The sequence below is a fragment of the Hibiscus syriacus genome, unplaced genomic scaffold (genome assembly GCF_006381635.1).
Source record: "Hibiscus syriacus cultivar Baekdansim isolate YM2019G1 unplaced genomic scaffold, ASM638163v2 tig00117048_pilon, whole genome shotgun sequence".
Classification (NCBI taxonomy): Eukaryota; Viridiplantae; Streptophyta; class Magnoliopsida; order Malvales; family Malvaceae; genus Hibiscus; species Hibiscus syriacus.
The window spans coordinates 8054949-8073990 of NW_024063538.1; the positions used below are offsets into that span (position 1 = coordinate 8054949).

The window sequence follows — 19042 nt, forward strand, 5'->3', positions numbered from 1 at the left end:
TTTAAGTTATAATTTTTAGGAAATGCACTAACAATTGATATTATGCATGCATTTAATAATTGTGGAATAGATCGAAATCAAGCTCCTGAGTCGAGTAAGGCGAAAGACAAGGGCCAAGTTCCGGAGTAATTTTCTTCCCATTTTGGATATCTAAGTAAGGCGAGCTAGGTGAGTGCATTTAATTAATACTTATATACTATAATAGTCATAATGGTATGATTTATTGATGTATGTATGGTGATTACCAAATGACACTAAGTTAGTTAAAATAATAAGGAAATCATACTAAGTGTATGAATTTTCAGATAGGGCACTTCGTGTACTAAAATGATAAGGAAATCATAATAAGTGTATGAATTTCTAGATAGGGCACTAAGTGTTTTAAAATGATAAAGAAATCATACTAAGTGTATGAATTTTCAAATAGGGAACTTCGTGTGCTAAAATGATAAGAAAATCATACTAAGTGTATGAATTTCTAGATAGGGCACTTCGTGTGCTAAAATGATAAGGAAATCATACTAAGTGTATGAATTTCCAGATAGGGCACTTCGTGTCCTAAAATGATAAGGAAATCATACTAAGTGTATAAATTTCCAGATACGGTACTTAGTGTACTAAAATGATAAGGAAACCATACTAAGTGTATGAATTTCCAGATAGGGCACTTTGTATGCTAAAATGATAAGGAAATCATACTAATTGTATGAATTTCCTATTGAATTTAAAGATTCCTTGGAACGTGAAGTATAATTAAAATAATTTGTGTTTAGAACTTTACTTGTGATTAAATTATGCCTCACTAAGTAATACTTAACTTGTGTTTATTTCACGCGCAGGTTGAATACAACTAAGTAAGGAGATCTTTGGACATCCAGTCAGAGTCGCCTCATCAGTAACCGTATGACATATCTGTCTACTTTTGTTATATTTTAGTGTGCATATAATAGGGTTTAGTAAAAATGCTCTAATCAGTATTTAGATTAAACTTTTGTAAAATGATGAGGTGTTTGAACATCTCTTTTAGTTGCCTATTTAAGTTAATGTATGTTTTCATTTAAGTGAATTAAATGTTTTATAAAATGAAACAAAAATTTTACGGGATTTTAAATTAAGAATAATAATATTAGTGATTTGATATCTATACCTAGTATACGTATGGGTATACGGGAGATGGGTGTTACATTTATTAGTATCAGAGCTAGGTTTAGCCGATTTTCGATCGAATCAAGAGTAAACTTTTTTAAAAAAAAGAGTTTACATGCCACTAAGATGTCAAAGTTACTAATAGGGTATAGAATGAATATGAAAGATGTCTCAACTTACTAACGTAATTATTATTTTATGAATGATATGATAGATGTCAGATTCTACAAACTCAAGAAGAGCGGATGGTTGAGAGAGTAGAGACGAATCGGGCAGTGAGAGCTATAAAGAGAATAGTGAACATATGATTCCTTCTGATAATGCCAGTACACCGGCACCTCAGGGCATGCTTGTTCCAGAGTTTGGAGCTTTTATGCATGCTCTAGATGCTATCCTGATGCAATTTCAACCTCCTTCACCTCCCCCTGCTCCTCCGGTACCATGAATGCTAATCCCAAATGAGTTAAGAAGTTTGGGAGCTCATGAGTTTAGGGGAGAAGAAAATGAAGGTCCGATGGACGCGGACTTATGGTTGAATGATGTAAAGGAAATGTTGGAAAGTTTACAGTGCTCTGATTATGAGAAAATGGGTGGAGTTGTATCATTACTCAAAGGATCAGCTCGGGTATGGTGGACAAACTCGACGATGTATGCGTCGCCCGAGCAGAGGACACTACTAGAAAAAACCCCTTTAATGACGCGCATTGCACGTCATCTATGGGTGCAAATGACACACAAATGCGTATCATTGAAGCCACCATCATAAATCTCAGATGACACACAATTGTGTGTCATAAATCTATGACACGCATTTATGACGCACTTTGTGCGTCATTGAAGGCCCCATCATAAATGAAGATGACACACATTTGTGTGTCATAAATTTATGACACGCATTTATGACTTACATTTATAACTTACATTGCGTGTCATTGAAGCACACGTCATTAAAAAAGATGACACACATTCGTGTGTCGTAAATTATATATATATATATATATATATATATTGTAGATTGACAAATAATCAAACTAAATCATATTTAATGCCTCATAATACTAAATATATATATCATATTATATATAAGCAATCCATTTGCATACAATATATTAACATTAAGTTATCAAAAATATTGTAATCATATATCGATACAAAATATCACGGCATAATAAAGTTTGCCACATAAGATACACATTCTTTGCGAATATCATCAATGTCATCATATGTGTATTCTTCATTCACATCGCCAACCTAAGTAAAAATATGAAATAAGTATATAATTTATACTTATTTAAAGTGAAGTATATAACTATCAAAGAGTACTAAAATGACCAATTTTACATATGCATTCTTTGAAGCATAAGTAAAAATAAATTTTACACATTTAATTAGTAAAACTTCCCATATAAATTATATACATTATCACGACACGAATTCACAGTTTTCAGTATTGCTAACAAGTACTTCAAGTCCATATGATAGTTGTATGACTAATGTGTATGTATGATATGACAGATGTGTATATATGTCCACCTAGCCAACTTTCCCCCTAGCGTTTGGGTGATATTTTCTTATGTCCACCTAAAATGGTAAAGAACTTAGATTGTATATATGTGTTTTTTGTGCGTCTGCGCCTGTAAATATGTTCTTATAGTTCAGTAGTTTGTTTTATAACCAAATCTAATATTGTATACAATTATGCAGAACGTTGATGATGCAGTTGAACTACAACACGAAGAATTGAAAGAAGAAGCAAGGAGGACGATTAAGGTAGACGTGGATGATGATTTACTGCACAAATTGGTTCTATTGATACGATCAAACGGTTAGGAGTGAGTTACCATTTCGAAAGAGAGATGGAGGAAGTATTGTATCAGTTCTAGACTTTGAAGAGTAGTCAATATATCCTCAGCCTTTATGGCTATCATATAACTAAGTTCCTGCAGCGAATAGGTTCATGCAGGAAATAGCCGACAATTGAGTGACCAATATTGAACCAAAATTTACCAATAATTTATGGTAGGTATAAACACTCAACTAAACAAGAATAATAATTTATCACACAAAACAAAAACATCATCAAACCAATCAATTCATGCATGTTTTTAGCATCATGTGCATACTTTTTTTTTTATATTTTCGATATGGGAAGATGATCTAAAATCACTAGTGTTTTCATATTATTCAAATCCAATATCTCAAAATTTCTCTTTTCATATATTATTGAATAGGAGATGAGGTCTTCCTAATCAAACTTGCAACTTAATTTTCTGATAGTTGGGTCTTATTAAGTTGAACTCAAGAATATTTACCGTGTACGCTTTAGTCTACTCAACCACTCATATCAGTAGCACATCCACTGCTAACCAAATTTTTGAAATCCACTAGCAAGTTTACTAGGCATACCCTTTTAGGATATATTAAAATAAATTTTTAAAAATTAGAAAAAAAAAAGAAAAAAGGAGACGTATGACAGTATTTTTAACTTTATTATGGAATTAAAGTTTTCACAGTGGAAAAAGTAGAAGAAATTGCATAAATCACAGCTCATTAGACTTGATATATGGCTTCGGTAGTGATACCTTGATGGAAATATTTCCTTTATGTTTCTTCAAGATGTCTAAAAGAACTCTTGTCCAGTAACCTCTGTAGCTCAACAGACCTAGGTCAGAAAGTGGTCTTTCAGGTGTGCCAACTTTACCTTCTTTCTTTGAGAGTTCATATATTGTGGTCCAAAACAAAGACAAATAAGCAATAAAGCTCTAGTTAATAACTGATAGGATGAAATTCCAAAGGACATATCACAAGGGAAAAAATCATAAAAGAAAATAGCAAGCATATAGCTTACAAAATGAAATCAAAAATTTTCCATAGCCTTTCCTTTGATATGGAGGAAGGGTGAGGATACATGCCAAATTATAGTATTCCTCTGAATGTTTTTCCTGCATGATTAGATGCAAAATGCTAATATATTTGTTTGTGTTAGGGTAACGCAGTCTAAATACTGTGAACAATGAAATACATACATATATATATTTATATTTAAGAAATAAGAAAGAATCACAACATCTTAAGCAAAGCCAGATATTAGAACTACAGAGTTTTTAACCAACACACTATCGGTAATGATGTTATAATTCACAGATCGACAATAAGTTCTATAAATCAAATCACCTATATGATTCTATTATAGTTAGTAGATCGCAACAAAAAAATATTAAAACAACCACAGAGTTATAAGGTTTATTTTAACTCCAGACCGCATCAAATCATATGCAACAAAAACATAGAAGCTGCCTTGGAGAAGTATCCAACCATATGGCAACCTCGATCATCACATTCACACAAAACATAGAATAAAAATAGGTCAACGTCGTAATAAAGGGCTTGTGGTCAAGGAATAACTTTTCTAAATAACAAAGATTCTGCCCATAAACCTTGTTATTTTTGCCATCAACCTGTCTCAAAATATTTGAACAAAGGAATACCAATGTCAGTAAAGATCTGCTGCATTCTATAACAAGACATGTTTAAGCAGGAAAACACAACAAAGGGATAGGAAAAAGAAAAACAAAAATGGTGAAAAACATTTATATGCTCGTAATAAAGTACCATGTCTCAAATTTATATCTTCCAAGTTCTATGGTCGAAATATTTTTCACCTTTGTGAATTCCTCATGCTCACGCAAGCTAGCAACATCTAGTTCTTCATGACCCTATAGAAAAGAAAGCAACATACAGTTACATATAACATAATTTCACAAAAGCAACAAGTAGAAATTTCAAATTAGCCTCTGATCTTTACACGTCATCGAGCAAAAGGTGTTCATTATTTACAACCTCGACGTGTGTCTCATCAATCTTACGTTTTTGGTGGCGAATCATTTTTAAGCTTATAACCTGAGAACCCCATGAGAAAAATCTTCACATAAATACACCCTTAGAATATAAATTGAGAAGAAGTTGATATGTAATGCTCGACATTGTAAAAGAAACTTTACCTTGTCTTCAACCTTAACATCAACAAGTGTTTCCACGGAATCAAGATCAAGTTGTTCAAGCTTCACCCATTCATCTAGCCTCCTATTAACTATCATCACCATAACAAAAAAAAAACATAACAATTTCCAAAGTTCCCAACATAAATAATTCTAAAATTTTCAATTCAATAATAAAGACCTAAAGTAATTAAATTTATTTAGAAACCCTAGGGAGAACAGAAATCTTACACTCTGTGTAATGAACGTAATATTCATAATCATTAGGCTCAAAAAAATGCATCTTGCGACGTTCGATGACTTTGATAGGATGATACTTGTCGTCCCTCCAGCGGCACATCATGCGAGTACCCACCTCTAGAGGGAGTATACTCGACCTCCTCTTTTTCGTTGCCTCAGGCTCCGGTGCTCCGTTAGATGAGGCCAGAGGCTTCTGGTCGTCACCGACCAGCTCTACAACGTCGTGGGATTATGTTGAATCATTCTTCGTTATCGTCGGCATGTCTATTGAACCCACACTATGTAATACCCCAAAAATTTGGATAATGACCAAAGTGAAAATTTTGAAAGTTTGATGGTTAAAGTAGAAATTGGGAAAAGTATGAGGAGTTAAGGGATAAATTTCCTAAAAAGAATTTTATTTCATAAATAGATAGTTTACTCTTGAGAGTGGGGTTTTATGGAAATTATATTTTGGATTTGGAATTTTAGTAAAGAAAATTAGAAATGGTTAAAATCGGTAAGGAATCGGTAATTTCAAATTGAATTGGAATTTTACAAAAATTTGAAGGATGTTATAAAATGTTGGAAATATTATTTTAATATTTTGGATCAGAGTAATTTGGTTTGGAAATGTGCAATTTTTCAGATTTAACTAAAACAGTGGAATTTAGTGACTAAAATGCAAGATTTGAAATTTCATGGGAAATTTCAGAAATCAAAGACAAAATAATTCATCTTTGACTTTGAAAGATGATAAGGATGAGGTGTATAGGTTTTATGGTGAATATGGAGATTCATTAATGGAAAAAATGGAATTTCATATTTATTTGAATAAAAAAAGGCCATTATGCAATATTATGCCATGTGATGGATTATAATATTAGACTATCAATAATGGTGGAGTATTTTCATCTTCTTCCTCATCCAAGCTTGTCGTGGGTTTTCTCCTAAGGTAAGAGAAAACTTCAACTCAATTTTCAAGTAATTTACTTAGGATTTTGAGTAAGTTGTAAATAGGAAATTGTTATATAGGAAAAACGCTATCTTTTGGTACCAATATTGCATGGTAGTCTTGTTGGTGTTCAAAGATCCCAAATTTAAGGGTTTGTGTTCATAAAAAGGGATCATGAAATTGATGATGCATTTTGATGTTTGTGAGGTAGTTGATTCATATTCAAGCATGTATGATGATTAGAACATGTTTAATTTTTCTAGAACTTGTTCTTTAAGTTTCGGCCATGGATGGTTTGATTTAGAAAAATTATGGAAAAATTATATATGGATTTGAAATGATGAAGGAAGTATTTTATAAGCCTTAGAAAATTGAGGAACATTTTGTAAGTTTTGGAAAGTTGGGGATCAATTTGAAAATTTTGGAAAATTGATGGGCTATTATCTAAGTGTTGTGTAATTGATGTACTATGCTGGAAATTGTTGTTTGGGAATTTAAATGAATGTAAGATGTGAAAAATGACTATTTTGGAAGTTTGAAAAGGTTTGTGATTTAAGTACAACATTTGTATAGTTGGGGTACTTAAATGTAATTATGCTTTTGTAAAAGCATTTGAAAGGTAATAATTTCAATGATGGAATTATTGGTATTAAGAATCTAGGTGGTAAAATGGTGAAGGACCATTTTGAGTAAATTGGAAAAGTTGGTTCCAAGTCTCAAAAGAATTAATAAGTGTTTAAATATTTGGTGGAAAATAAGTTTCAAGTATATCATGAAGTTGTTATGGGATATGTTCATGTTAATATAATACTAACATATGTATCATATGAATTTGTGATTTATTCAGATCGTGATTTATTCGGTGTTCAAAAGAATTCTAGTATAAAAGAAAAGAGTTATTGTGGACAATAGTGAGGCACATATGTTGGAAATTATAAAGTGTCAAGGTGAGTGCAATACATGCATGATATTATACATGAATGTTTTATACATCATCAGGAAGACTTGCGATAAGTCGACCTTGTTTTATCAGCATGATATTATATCATATTTTTATAAATTGACATGACATTGATATATAGAGATTGAAATTATAATGAATTGAGTTTGGAAAATGTGATATTTTACCATGAATGTTATTTCGGGTATGTATGCCCAAGTAAGTCATTGAGGGACAGGGTATAGTTGGCATGCCATAGAGTCCAGCAGCAGGTTGCATACGGGATACACTAAAGGATACCTAGTGTATATGGTGGGTACGACCTTATGTGACATAAGGGACTGTACTAAAGGATACCTAGTACAAATGGTGGACATGACCTTATGTATCATACGGGATAGCACTACGGTGCTTATAGTTGACTCGTGTACCCAGGGTCCTTGTGGTTTTATATTGGGCTATTGTCTATGGTTTATGGTTTATTAGTTAATAAATGGTAAGTTATGCAAATAAGCTTACAAGTTATTGGAATGAATGGCAAGTATTTTGGAAAGAATATTTTTATATTCAGTTATGATATTTTGATCATGGTAAAATATTGAATATGTTGTTAGCATGGTTTTATGGCATTGGATTTGAAATCTAAATTCATGCATGAATTGTATTCCACTGTTTATTGTTTTAATTGCCTCACTAAGTATATACTTAGCGTGTGATGATTTTCACGCGTAGGTAAAAAGCTAGTAATGGAATAAAGAGTTCAAAGTGAATCAAGCATCGAGGAGTATATTTCAATATCAGTAAGACATCCTATGATGGAATTTGATTTAGATAGTGGCATGTAATGTGATAATGTTTAATTTGTTTTGTTGAATTAATTTGGAAACAAAATGATAAATTGATAGTGATGAAAGATTAATTTTCATGAATTTTATATGTAATTTTCGGAAGTTACTGTAGCACTGAACAGTAACACGTTTTAAGCAAAATTTCCAGAATGCATTTAGGGAACCGATTCCCCTACAGAGGAATCGATACCCCCACTGTTCATTGTAACTATTTACTGTTCACGGGTACTGTTCACTATATAAAAAAAATATTTTGAATTAAATTGGTTACAATGAAACATGATTTATATGATATGAAATTTTTATAATATCATTTACCATTTTAAGAAAATAAATTTTAAATCGCTTTTGAAAAGGAAATGATTTTTGAGAATTCGGGTGACATCTATAATCTGTATAGGTATAATTATACGGGTTATGGGTGTTACACACTACAAGAAAATATACCTTTAATGACACACGAACGATGACACACGCTAATTTATGACTTGCAAAAAATGTGTGTCATAAAAAAATGTCATGTTTTTTAAAATCTGAACGATTTATGACTTACAATAATGTATGTCATATTTAATAGTCATAATCCAAAAAATTTACAAAAACACGGAGTACACTTTTAATTGTGTGTCACTGTAAAAGTCGTCTTTTAATTTCCCCCCATTATTTTCATCATTTCTCGTTTCTTCCCCCCTCGATTCATTGTTCACACCTTCCCAAATGCTCTGATTCATTGTTCGCACCTTCCCAAATGCTCTGATTCATTGTTCGCAATTCTTATGTTGGTAAGTAAAACCAAAACTCTTTGATTCTTTCAGCCTACTTGAACATAAGTTTATGCATCACATATTTTCATTGCAGCAATAACGATGTTCTTCGGGATTACTTTCCCGTTCTTCCGTGGTCTTCTCAGTTTCTTCAGAGGACTCGCATTTGCACCAACAACATACTTCGTAATCTTGGTTCTTTTAATTTTGACGCAATTTCAATTTGTTAGTTGTTTTCTTCTTTTGAATGCACAAAAAAGTCTGTGAAATCTGCATTTTTTGTTTGGGATTGAGGAAAAGTTTTAACTTGAATATCGATTAGCTTGAATCACAATATGTTGCTGATATAGTTGTGTTGTTTTCTGTTGCACGAGCAAAGTTATTGATTTATAAGTTTAAGTCCCATGCTTGTGTGTGTTGTTGGTTTTCAATTTGTTGGTTGTTTTCTTCTTTTGAATGCATGCAAAATTCTAGGGAATCTGCCTTTTTTTCTGTTTTGGATTGAGGGAAAGTCTTGACTATCAATTTTCTTGAACCATAATATATTGCTGATTTAGTTGTGTTGTTTTCTTTTACGTGAGCAAAGTTATTAGCTTATAGGTTTTAGTCTCATGCTTGTGTGTGTTTCTGATTTTCAATTTGTTTGTTGTTTTCTTCTTTTAAATGCATGAAAAATTCTAGGGAATCTGCATTTTTCTGTTTGAATTGAGGAAAAGTCTTAACTTGACTATCAATTAGCTTGAATCCAACTTATTTTGTTGTTTTTCTTACACGAGCATAGTTATGAACTTCCATGTATTGTTGATTTTCAATTTGCTAGTTTAGATTTAATGCTAGATGTTACATGTTTAACCATAATATATATGTATGTATGTATGTATATGATATTGTTTACATGCTTAGGTGCAGTGGCAACAAAAGTGTCACCTATGGCAAAAGAAACCCCTATGAAGAAATCAAAAGGCGACTTGTTGTCAGTTACATCATCAAAGGAATGAGATGAAAAAGCAGGTTTTGATATCAATGAAAACGAGTTGACTGTCAGTATCACGGTGGTCGGAGCTTCCGGGGATCTTGCGAAAAAGAAGATATTCCCTGGACTTTCTGTACTTTATTATGAAGGTTGTCTTCCTGAGGTCTGTTTCGCATTAGTATCTTCTTCTAAACTACTTGAAACTTTGATCCGAAGATTGATGTAACTTAGTTTGTGCTCAAAACAATGTGGGTTAATACAATATATGGATATTCGAGGAGTATGATGACTGATGCAGAACTAAAGAATATGGTGAGCAAGACCCTTACTTGTAGGATCGATAAAAGGTGAACTATTTTCCTATCTTTTGTTTGCAACTTCAAGTTCATAGGCATCCGATTGCATATTTCATTTTTTGTTTCTTTTAATTGATTATTGAACTTATAAATGGGTGAGATATGTAAATCCAGGGAAATTGCAGTGAAAAGATGGACAAATTTCTTAAAAGATGTTTCTACCACTCTGGTCAGTATGATTCCGGGGAAAATTGTGCACAGTTGGACAAGAAGCTCAATGAGCATGAGGTAATGAATTTTTGATCTGATTAACGGGAATAGTGAGCTAATGTCGACTTGTTGTTTATAATCTCTCTACAATTGAATGTATTTTTGGATATTGAGGGTTTCAAGTTTCGACCATTTTTTAGTTATGGGCCATGCAATGGTATTTTAAGTGCAAGTGTTCTTCAAAATCTAGTACCAAAGGGGATTCTGCACGCACCTTTTTTATAATGTGAAAATTCAGTTCTTTTTGGTCGTTCTTATCATAATGTGAAAATTTAATTCTTTTTGGCGACGATAAACTGCTTGTGCAGGGCGGGAGGGTTTCTAATCGCCTCTTTTATCTCTCTATCCCTCCAAACATTTTTATCGATGCCGTAAAATGTGCAAGCACGACAACTTCATTTGGTAATGGTTGGACTAGGGTCATTGTCGAGAAGCCTATCGGTCGAGATTCAGAATCTTTTGCCGCACTAACAAAAGCGCTAAAACGGTACCTAAATGAGGACCAGATATTCAGGTACAATTTTGCTGCCTTCATTTGGGTTTGATGTGCAGAGAACTTGTGGAAAATCTATCGGTTCTTCGGTTCGCCAATCTTATTTTCGAACCATTATGGTCGAGGCAGTTTATTAGAAGTGTACAATTGATGTTTTCTGAAGATTTTGGAACCGAAGGACGTGGAGGGTAAACTTTCATCTTTTCACGGTTTTTACTATTTAGCTAAAATGACGAAACATGGATTCACATTCTTGCTTATAATGCTGGTCAGTTATCGTTAGTAAGAAAGATTGCCATTATACTTCTCATTGTAGTCTTTAGTTTCAATGGCTATGCTTCTATTTTCTAAAATGTGTAGGTTTAAGATGATGAATTTGCACCAAGTTCTAAAAATTCATCCTTTTTTCTAGTTTAATTCTGAGTAATCGTATATTTTTCTGTTATAATTGGGACTGATTATTGACAATTTAACGAGCATATGAGAGGGTTTACATGAAAACATATTGTGTATATTATGACCGAAAGTGAAACTAAATTATCTTAAACCAAGTCATGCATTTCAGCTTAAAGAATATATGTCTTAACATGTCGGGCTCTTTCCCATTATATAGGATGTTTATTGTTGCTCAAACAATTAGCGCAAACTACTACTTCTTTGTTTTTCAATTATTTGCAAGGTTAAATTTCTCTATTACTTTCAAATATGTAGTAAATTTTGTCTGATATTGTTTGTTAAGATAACTTTTGTTTCACATGACCAGCTGAAATTGTAATATACAGAATATATTACTATATGAATAGATCTCAGAATGGTCACCTTACTCTTAGGGAGTTAAAACGTGGAAACTTGATTGACGCGATGCTACAAGCTGATGAGGAAGAGGACATTAATAAAGTTTTAAGGTAGGGACTTGGCTTGGAATAAGTAATTGCTTTTGGATGCATGCTTAATACATTATGTCTGATACTAATTATTTTCACTTTGCAATCTCTCTTCTTCTATACTATATATACAGGTACTTTTCATATGAGCACTTTTACGTGATATACTGCAATGCTCTTTCATATGAGCACTTTTCACTGAATGCTCCTTCTTATACACTGCAAATGAAGATAGACTATTTTACATGTTCAGCTATGTCACATTTGCAGGATGAGAGCTATGTCACATTGCGTGATCTGAAAGGCTCTAAACTTTCTGGAAGTGTTTTCAACATCATTTTTAATCTTAACAAATTCATGGCCTTTGAGACTCATGATCCATTCCTAATTCGTCAGGTAAATGTGTTACGTTAGCTCCTTTAATATTACCATTACCAGAAATTGTAAATCATCATACATCTATGTAAGTTTCAGATAACAGTATTGTTTGTATCGAAAAAACAAATACATGAGAACCCTACATTGACAGAGTGGGACCGATTTGCACATAGAGAATATATTAGACTTTCAATGGAAGATGATGTTGAAGATGCCTCTAATGGAAGTGCACATGTTTGGAATGAATCGGTTGAGACTCACTTCTAAGTTGAATAAGGTAAGCTTGTCCAATTCACATTGTGTTGTTTTGTTTTGTTCTGGCTTTTACCGAAACGAAAAAAGAAAAAACAATAGTCATTTTATATCATACATACACATTAGTCATACAACTATCATATCATATGTGGCAATAAGAATGTAAGTAAACTTTTCTGATTTACATCTGTGATATCATACATACACATTAGTCATACAACTATCATATGGACTTGAAGTAGGATGCTATTCTAAACAAATTAATGCAAGTACTTGTTAGCAAGACTGAAAACTGTGAACTCATGTCGTGATAATGTATATAATTTATATGGGAAGTTTTACTAATTAAATGTGTAAAAAAAAATTTACATATGCTTCAAATAATGCATATGTAAAATTGGTCATTTTAGTACTCATTGATAGTATATAATTCACTTTAAATAAGTATAAATCCAGAGAAACATTGTGGATTTTGTGCTATAATCCTCCTGATATACCCAAAAAAAGCTTATTTTTGGCTTTTTATTGGACTGTACATGGATGCTTAAGTTATCTCGATCTAACCTAGATATCAAGATATGTGCGTTATTTGTTAGAGATGGGAATTATCTAAATTCACTTAGACCATGAAAGTTTAGTTGAATGCCCTCTTTTCTTTGATTGATTAAGGATGTTCAGAGTTCAGACCCACTATGTTACTCCTTATAATCATTGGAATCTATAACTAATTTTGGTAAATGGATATGAATCACCTTTTCCTCTGAGCGAAATAGAATTCAGTAGCACGTTTGTTGCAAGTTTGAATGAAAATCATCATTATAACCGAGAAGGATGGGTGAATTACCCATATGTAAATAGAAGTATCCCCTTAAATAACAGTGTAATTGTGTGAAATGAAAAGTAAAGCTTTTAAAGATTAAGATACCTTTACCACAAATTTACTTGATTTTTCGTTCTTTTCATATTACTTAGTGATGAGTGATAAATTGATAACCATAAATGAAAATGTTTTCTCTTTACAAATGTTTGGACTACTTTATGTTCTCACCTGAAGATAGTTGATGCTTGATTAATATATTAAAAGTATTAATTCCTATATGCCATCAGTAGTTGGTTCAAATAAGGAGTGGAAACCAAAGGTGATCAACTCTAATTTTGGGAAGGGTTCGGGAACAGCTGGTGCATCTGATGTTCCTACTAGTTCAGTTGAAGCCAATGCTCATTCTCAGCCTATTTCAAGAGTTCTCGACTCTGAAGAAGCAACTTCAAAATTGCAGAAGAACCTAGAGGAGTTGCATCTCCCACAACGTCGACATGTTTGATATTCGCAAAGAATGAGTATCTTATGTGGAAAACTTTATTATGCCGTGATATTTTGTATCGACATATGATTACAATATTTTTTATAACAAATGGATTGCTTATATATAATATGATATATATATATATTTAGTATTATGAGGCATTAAATGTGATTTAGTTTTATTATTTGTCAATCTACAATATATATATATATATATATATATAATTTACGACATACAATCACGACACACGAATGTGTGTCATCTTTTCTAATGACTTGTGCTTCAATGACACGCAATGTAAGTTATAAATGTGTATCATAAATTTATGACACACAAATGTGTGTCGTCTTCATTTATGATGGGAGCTTCAATGACGCGCAATGAGTGTCATAAATGTGCGTCAGAAATGTGGGTCATAAATGCGTGTCATAAATGCGCGTCAAAAATTCATGACGCACAATTGCATGTCATCTGAGATTCATGTCGGTGGCTTCAACGACAGGCATTTGTGTGTATTCCGTACCCATAGATGACGCGCAATGCGTGTCATTAAAGGGGTTTTTTTTCTAGTAGTGCCATGGTGTCGGTTTGAGAGGGTTTCAGCCTTCGAGTAGGCTCGAAAATATAAAAAGGGTTGAAGAAACTCAAATAAATTAAAAGATGACTTTTAGAGATGACACACAATGAAAAGTGCACTATGTGTTTTTGCTAAATTTTTTAGATTATGACTATTAAATATGACACACATTATTGTAAGTCATAAATCGTTCAGATTTTAACAAACATGATATTTTTTATGACACATTTTTCCCAAGTCATAAATTAGCGTGTGTCATTAAAGGTATATTTTCTTGTAGTGGGATTGGCTCGGGTATGGTGGACAAACACGACGATGTATGCGTACCTCGAACAAGTGAATTGGCAGTTCTTCCAAGAGGAGTTCAAAAATAAGTATATTAGGGAGCAGTTCATGAGATCAATGTTACTAAAGTTTTTGAGCTTGAAACAAGGGGATCAAGTGGTGCATGAATACGAGGTGGAATATAATAAGCTCAGTCGTTATGCTATAGAAGTTGTTCCTAATGATAAAGCTCGTCGAGATTGGTTCATTGAGGGTTTGAGGCCTAAGCTAAAGAAAATAATGTTGGCATTAAATCTGTCTAGTCTGCAAGAAGTGATAAATAGAGCGAAGGCGATTAAAAGGGCTCTAGAGGAGACTCTAGCTATGGAAAAGAGTATACATACAAGAAAAAGAATCAGAACATCTTCAGTTGCACAGTATGGAAAAAGGGGCAAGGGCTCAGGGTCTCAATTCACAATTAGAATTGATCATTCTGCAGCTTCAAGGAAAACTAAGCAATCCCAATCCTATGTTGCTAGCTTGGGTAGAGCTCATGGAGAGAAACCTCGATATCTGACATGCGACAAGTTACACATAGGAGTATGTAGGTGGATTTCTGGTGCTTTCTTCAATTGTGATGAATATGGTCACATTTTCTCGAAATTGCCCAAAGAAATATAGTGATGAATTCGTACAATCTGAGAGATCAATAACAACACCTAATAGAAGTAGAGGGAGAGGAAGATCAGGAAGTCAAATTGAGGATGGCCAAAGACAAGATACTCGGGGTGTGGCCCGAGTATATAATATAAAGACTAATGTTGATCAAGATGATCCGGAGATCATAACAGGTACATTTCACCTTTTTGATGAGCCTGTTTTTGTTCTAGTTGATCCTAGTTCTACGCACTCATATATTAGTACCAAGTTGAGTAGAACTAGAGGAATTCCTTTATAACCAATTGTTAGTTAAATTATAGCGATAAATCCTATGGGTCAAAGTGCAAGGGTAACTAGGGTGTGTAGAAAATGTCCAACTAAGATTCAAGGGGTGATATTCTTGGCAAATTTGATGGAGTTGCCCTTTGATGAGTTTGAAATCATTTTGGGCACTGATGGGTTATCTCCACACCATGGATGGGTTGATTATCGTCGGAAGCGATTATTCTTAAAGGATGTGGAAGGCTCTGAAATTGTGGTGATAGGAGAGACGGTAAAATATATGTCAAATGTGATATCCGCTATGACCGCAAAGAAATTGACGTCAAAAGAATGTGTTGCTTTTCTTGCTAACATGATAGACACTCGATTATCAGGTGTGCGACTACATAATATTCCCACAGTTAGGGAGTTTCCAAAAAAATTTCCTGAAGAGTTACCAGGTTTACCTCTAGATCGCAAAGTTGAATTTAGAATAGAGGTTTATCCGGCTACCGAAACTATTTCCATGGCTTTGTATCAGATGGCTCGAACGGAGTTAAGGGAATTAAAGGCTCAGTTGCAAGAACTACTCGATAAAGGATTCATCTGACCTAGTGTTTCTCCATGGGGAGCACATGTGCTATCTGTGAAAAAGAAGGACGGGTCTATGTGGTTATGTATTGATTATCGTCAACTGAATATGGTAACAATAAAGAACAAGTATCTTCTTCCAAGGATTGATGATTTGTTTGATCAGTTGAAAGGAGCAGCCATGTTCTCTAAGATAGATATGAGGTCTGGGTACCATCAGTTAAAGATCAAAAGAGAGGATATCTCCAAGACGGCTTTTCAAACTTGGTACGGACATTACAAATTTATGGTAATTCCGTTTGGATTAACAAATGCTCCTGCAACATTTATGGATTTAATGAATAGATTATTTCAACCGTATTTGGATCAATTTGTGGTAGTGTTTATAGATGATATCCTGGTTTATTCCAAGTCAAAAGAGGATCATGATGCTCATATTCGAGTGGTCCTTCAGATACTTTATGACAATAAGTTATACGCTAAATTGTCCAAATACGAATTTTGGTTGTTTGAGAGTTCCTTTCTTAGTCATATAGTGCCGACAGAAGGCATTAGAGTGGACCCCAAGAAGATTCAAGCCATAGTAGATTGGCAGTCTCCAAATAATATTACAGAAGTTTGAAGTTTCTTGGGGCTTGTTGGTTATTATAGACAATTTGTGAAGAATTTTTCAATGTTATCTTTGCCTTTAACTAAACTGTTGCGAAAGAATGTGTCATTTCTTTGGACTGAGAAGTGCCAAGAAAGTTTTGATATGCTAAAGAGAATTGTAACTGAGGCTCCATTACTCGTGCAACCTGAGTCGGGTAAATAATATGTCATGTATAGTGATGCATCCCATAATGGGTTGGTTTTTGTGCTGATACAAGAAGGGAAAGTTGTGGCTTATGCCTCCATACAATTGAAGAATCACGAGTGAAATTACCCGACGCATGACTTAGAATTAGATACAGTGGTTTTCACTTTAAAAATATGGTGCCATTATTTGTACGGTGAGCGTTGTCGTGTTTACATATATCATAAAAGTTTAAAATATTTGTTGACTTAAAAAGAGCTGAACTTAAGGAAACAAAGATGGATTGAGCTCTTGAAAGATTATGATTTGATTATCGACTATTATCCAGGAAAGGCTAATATGGTAGCAAATGAACTCAGTCGAAAGACTTTTGTAGTTTTAAGGGCTTTAGACGCATGTATGTCTTTGAAAGAAGATGGTGTTCTAATTACCGAATAAAAATTAAAATTGTTGTTGGATCGTGTAAAAGAGATGCAATGGCAAGATAAGAAATGTTTGATAAAATTGGCACAGGTTGAAAAAGAAAAGATTAAAGATTTTGAAATAAGGGATGATGAATGCTTATATTATCAGGGAAGACTTTGCATTTCCAATGATGATGATTTGAGGAGAGATATTATTTGCAAAGCCCATTATAGCCCTTTGACTATGCACCCAGGCGGGAATAAGATATATCAAGACTTAAAGAGTCGTTATTGGTGGTCTGGCATGAAAAGAGCAGTAACAAAATTTATAGCTAAATGTTTAACATGTCAGCAAGTGAAGGCGGAACATCAGGTGCCATCCGGGTAATTACAGCCTATATCTATTCCTGAGTGGAAGTGGGAACGATTAACAATGGACTTTGTTTCGGGGCTATCGTTGTCACCAGGTAAAAAGGACTCGATATGGGTAATAGTGGACAGATTGACCAAGACAACTCATTTTATTCCGGTTCGAATAGACTATTCGATGAATAAGTTTACAGAGTTGTATATAAAAGAAATAGTGAGACTGCATGGAGTACCGATATCGATAGTTTCTGATCGAGACCCACGGTTTACTTCAAGATTCTAGAAGTCTTTGCATGAGTCGTTGGGTTCTCGATTGAACTTCAGTACATCTTTTCATCCGCAAACGAATAGGCAATCACAATGAACTATTCAGATATTAGAAGATATGTTGAGAGTATGTGTGATTGAATTTAAAGGATCATGAGATAATTATTTGCCGTTAGCGGAATTCGCATACAATAATAGTTATCAATCGAGTATTAAGATGGCCCAGTATGAAGCTCTATATGGGATAAAATGTAGAACACCATTAAATTGGTTTGAATTGAAATATTGAGATATGGTAGGGTCGGATTTGATGAAAGATATGGAAGATAAAGTGAAAATTATCAATAACAATCTAAAGATAGCCTCGGATCGCCAGAAGTCATGTGCGGATTTCAAAAGGAATGAAATAGAATATCAAGTGGGAGACAAAGTATTTTTGAAAGTATCGCCTTGGAAGAAGGTATTACGTTTTGGCCGTAAAGGAAAACTGAGTCCGAGAATTATTGGATCGTATGAGATATTGAAAAGGGTTGGACACCTGACTTATCAACTAGCTTTGCCTCCTGATATGGAAAATATCCACAATTTTTTCCATGTACCGATGCTTAGGAGGTATTGATAAGATCCCTCATATGTTATCACTCCTGAAGAGATAGAAATCCGACCAGATTTGACTTATTAGGAAGAACCAGTACGGGTCTTGGCTAAGGAAACCAAGGAATTGCGTAGCAAAAGGATTTTGTTGGTCAAAGTGCTTTGGAATAGGCTACCTGGGAAAGAGAATAGGATATGAAAAAGCAGTTTCCACATCTCTTTTCTTCAAGTACTTCTTTAAAATTCGAGGATGAATTTTATTAAGGGGGAGAATTGTAATGCCCCAAATATTGATTTAGAGACTATATTGAAATAATTCAAAAATATTAGGATTTATTCTATTAAATAATGAAAGATGAGAATGATTAGGATTAATGGTTAAGACTAAATTGTGACTATGGATTATTAAGAGGGTATTTTTGTCCTTAATATGAAAGAGAATTTAAAGTGTATTTTAAATTGATATTAAAGATAAGGGAAAAGGGGATTAGATTGGTATAAAGTCTTCTTTCTCTTTTCTTCCTCTTTTCCCCCAT

The 19042-nt window shown here is 33.5% G+C and overlaps 1 pseudogene; it reads right to left on the reverse strand.

Annotated features, from left to right (window-relative positions):
* Positions 1 to 2972: 2972 nt before the first annotated feature.
* LOC120197610 lies at positions 2973 to 8868 on the reverse strand (annotated as a pseudogene).
* Between the last annotated feature and the right edge of the window lie 10174 nt (positions 8869 to 19042).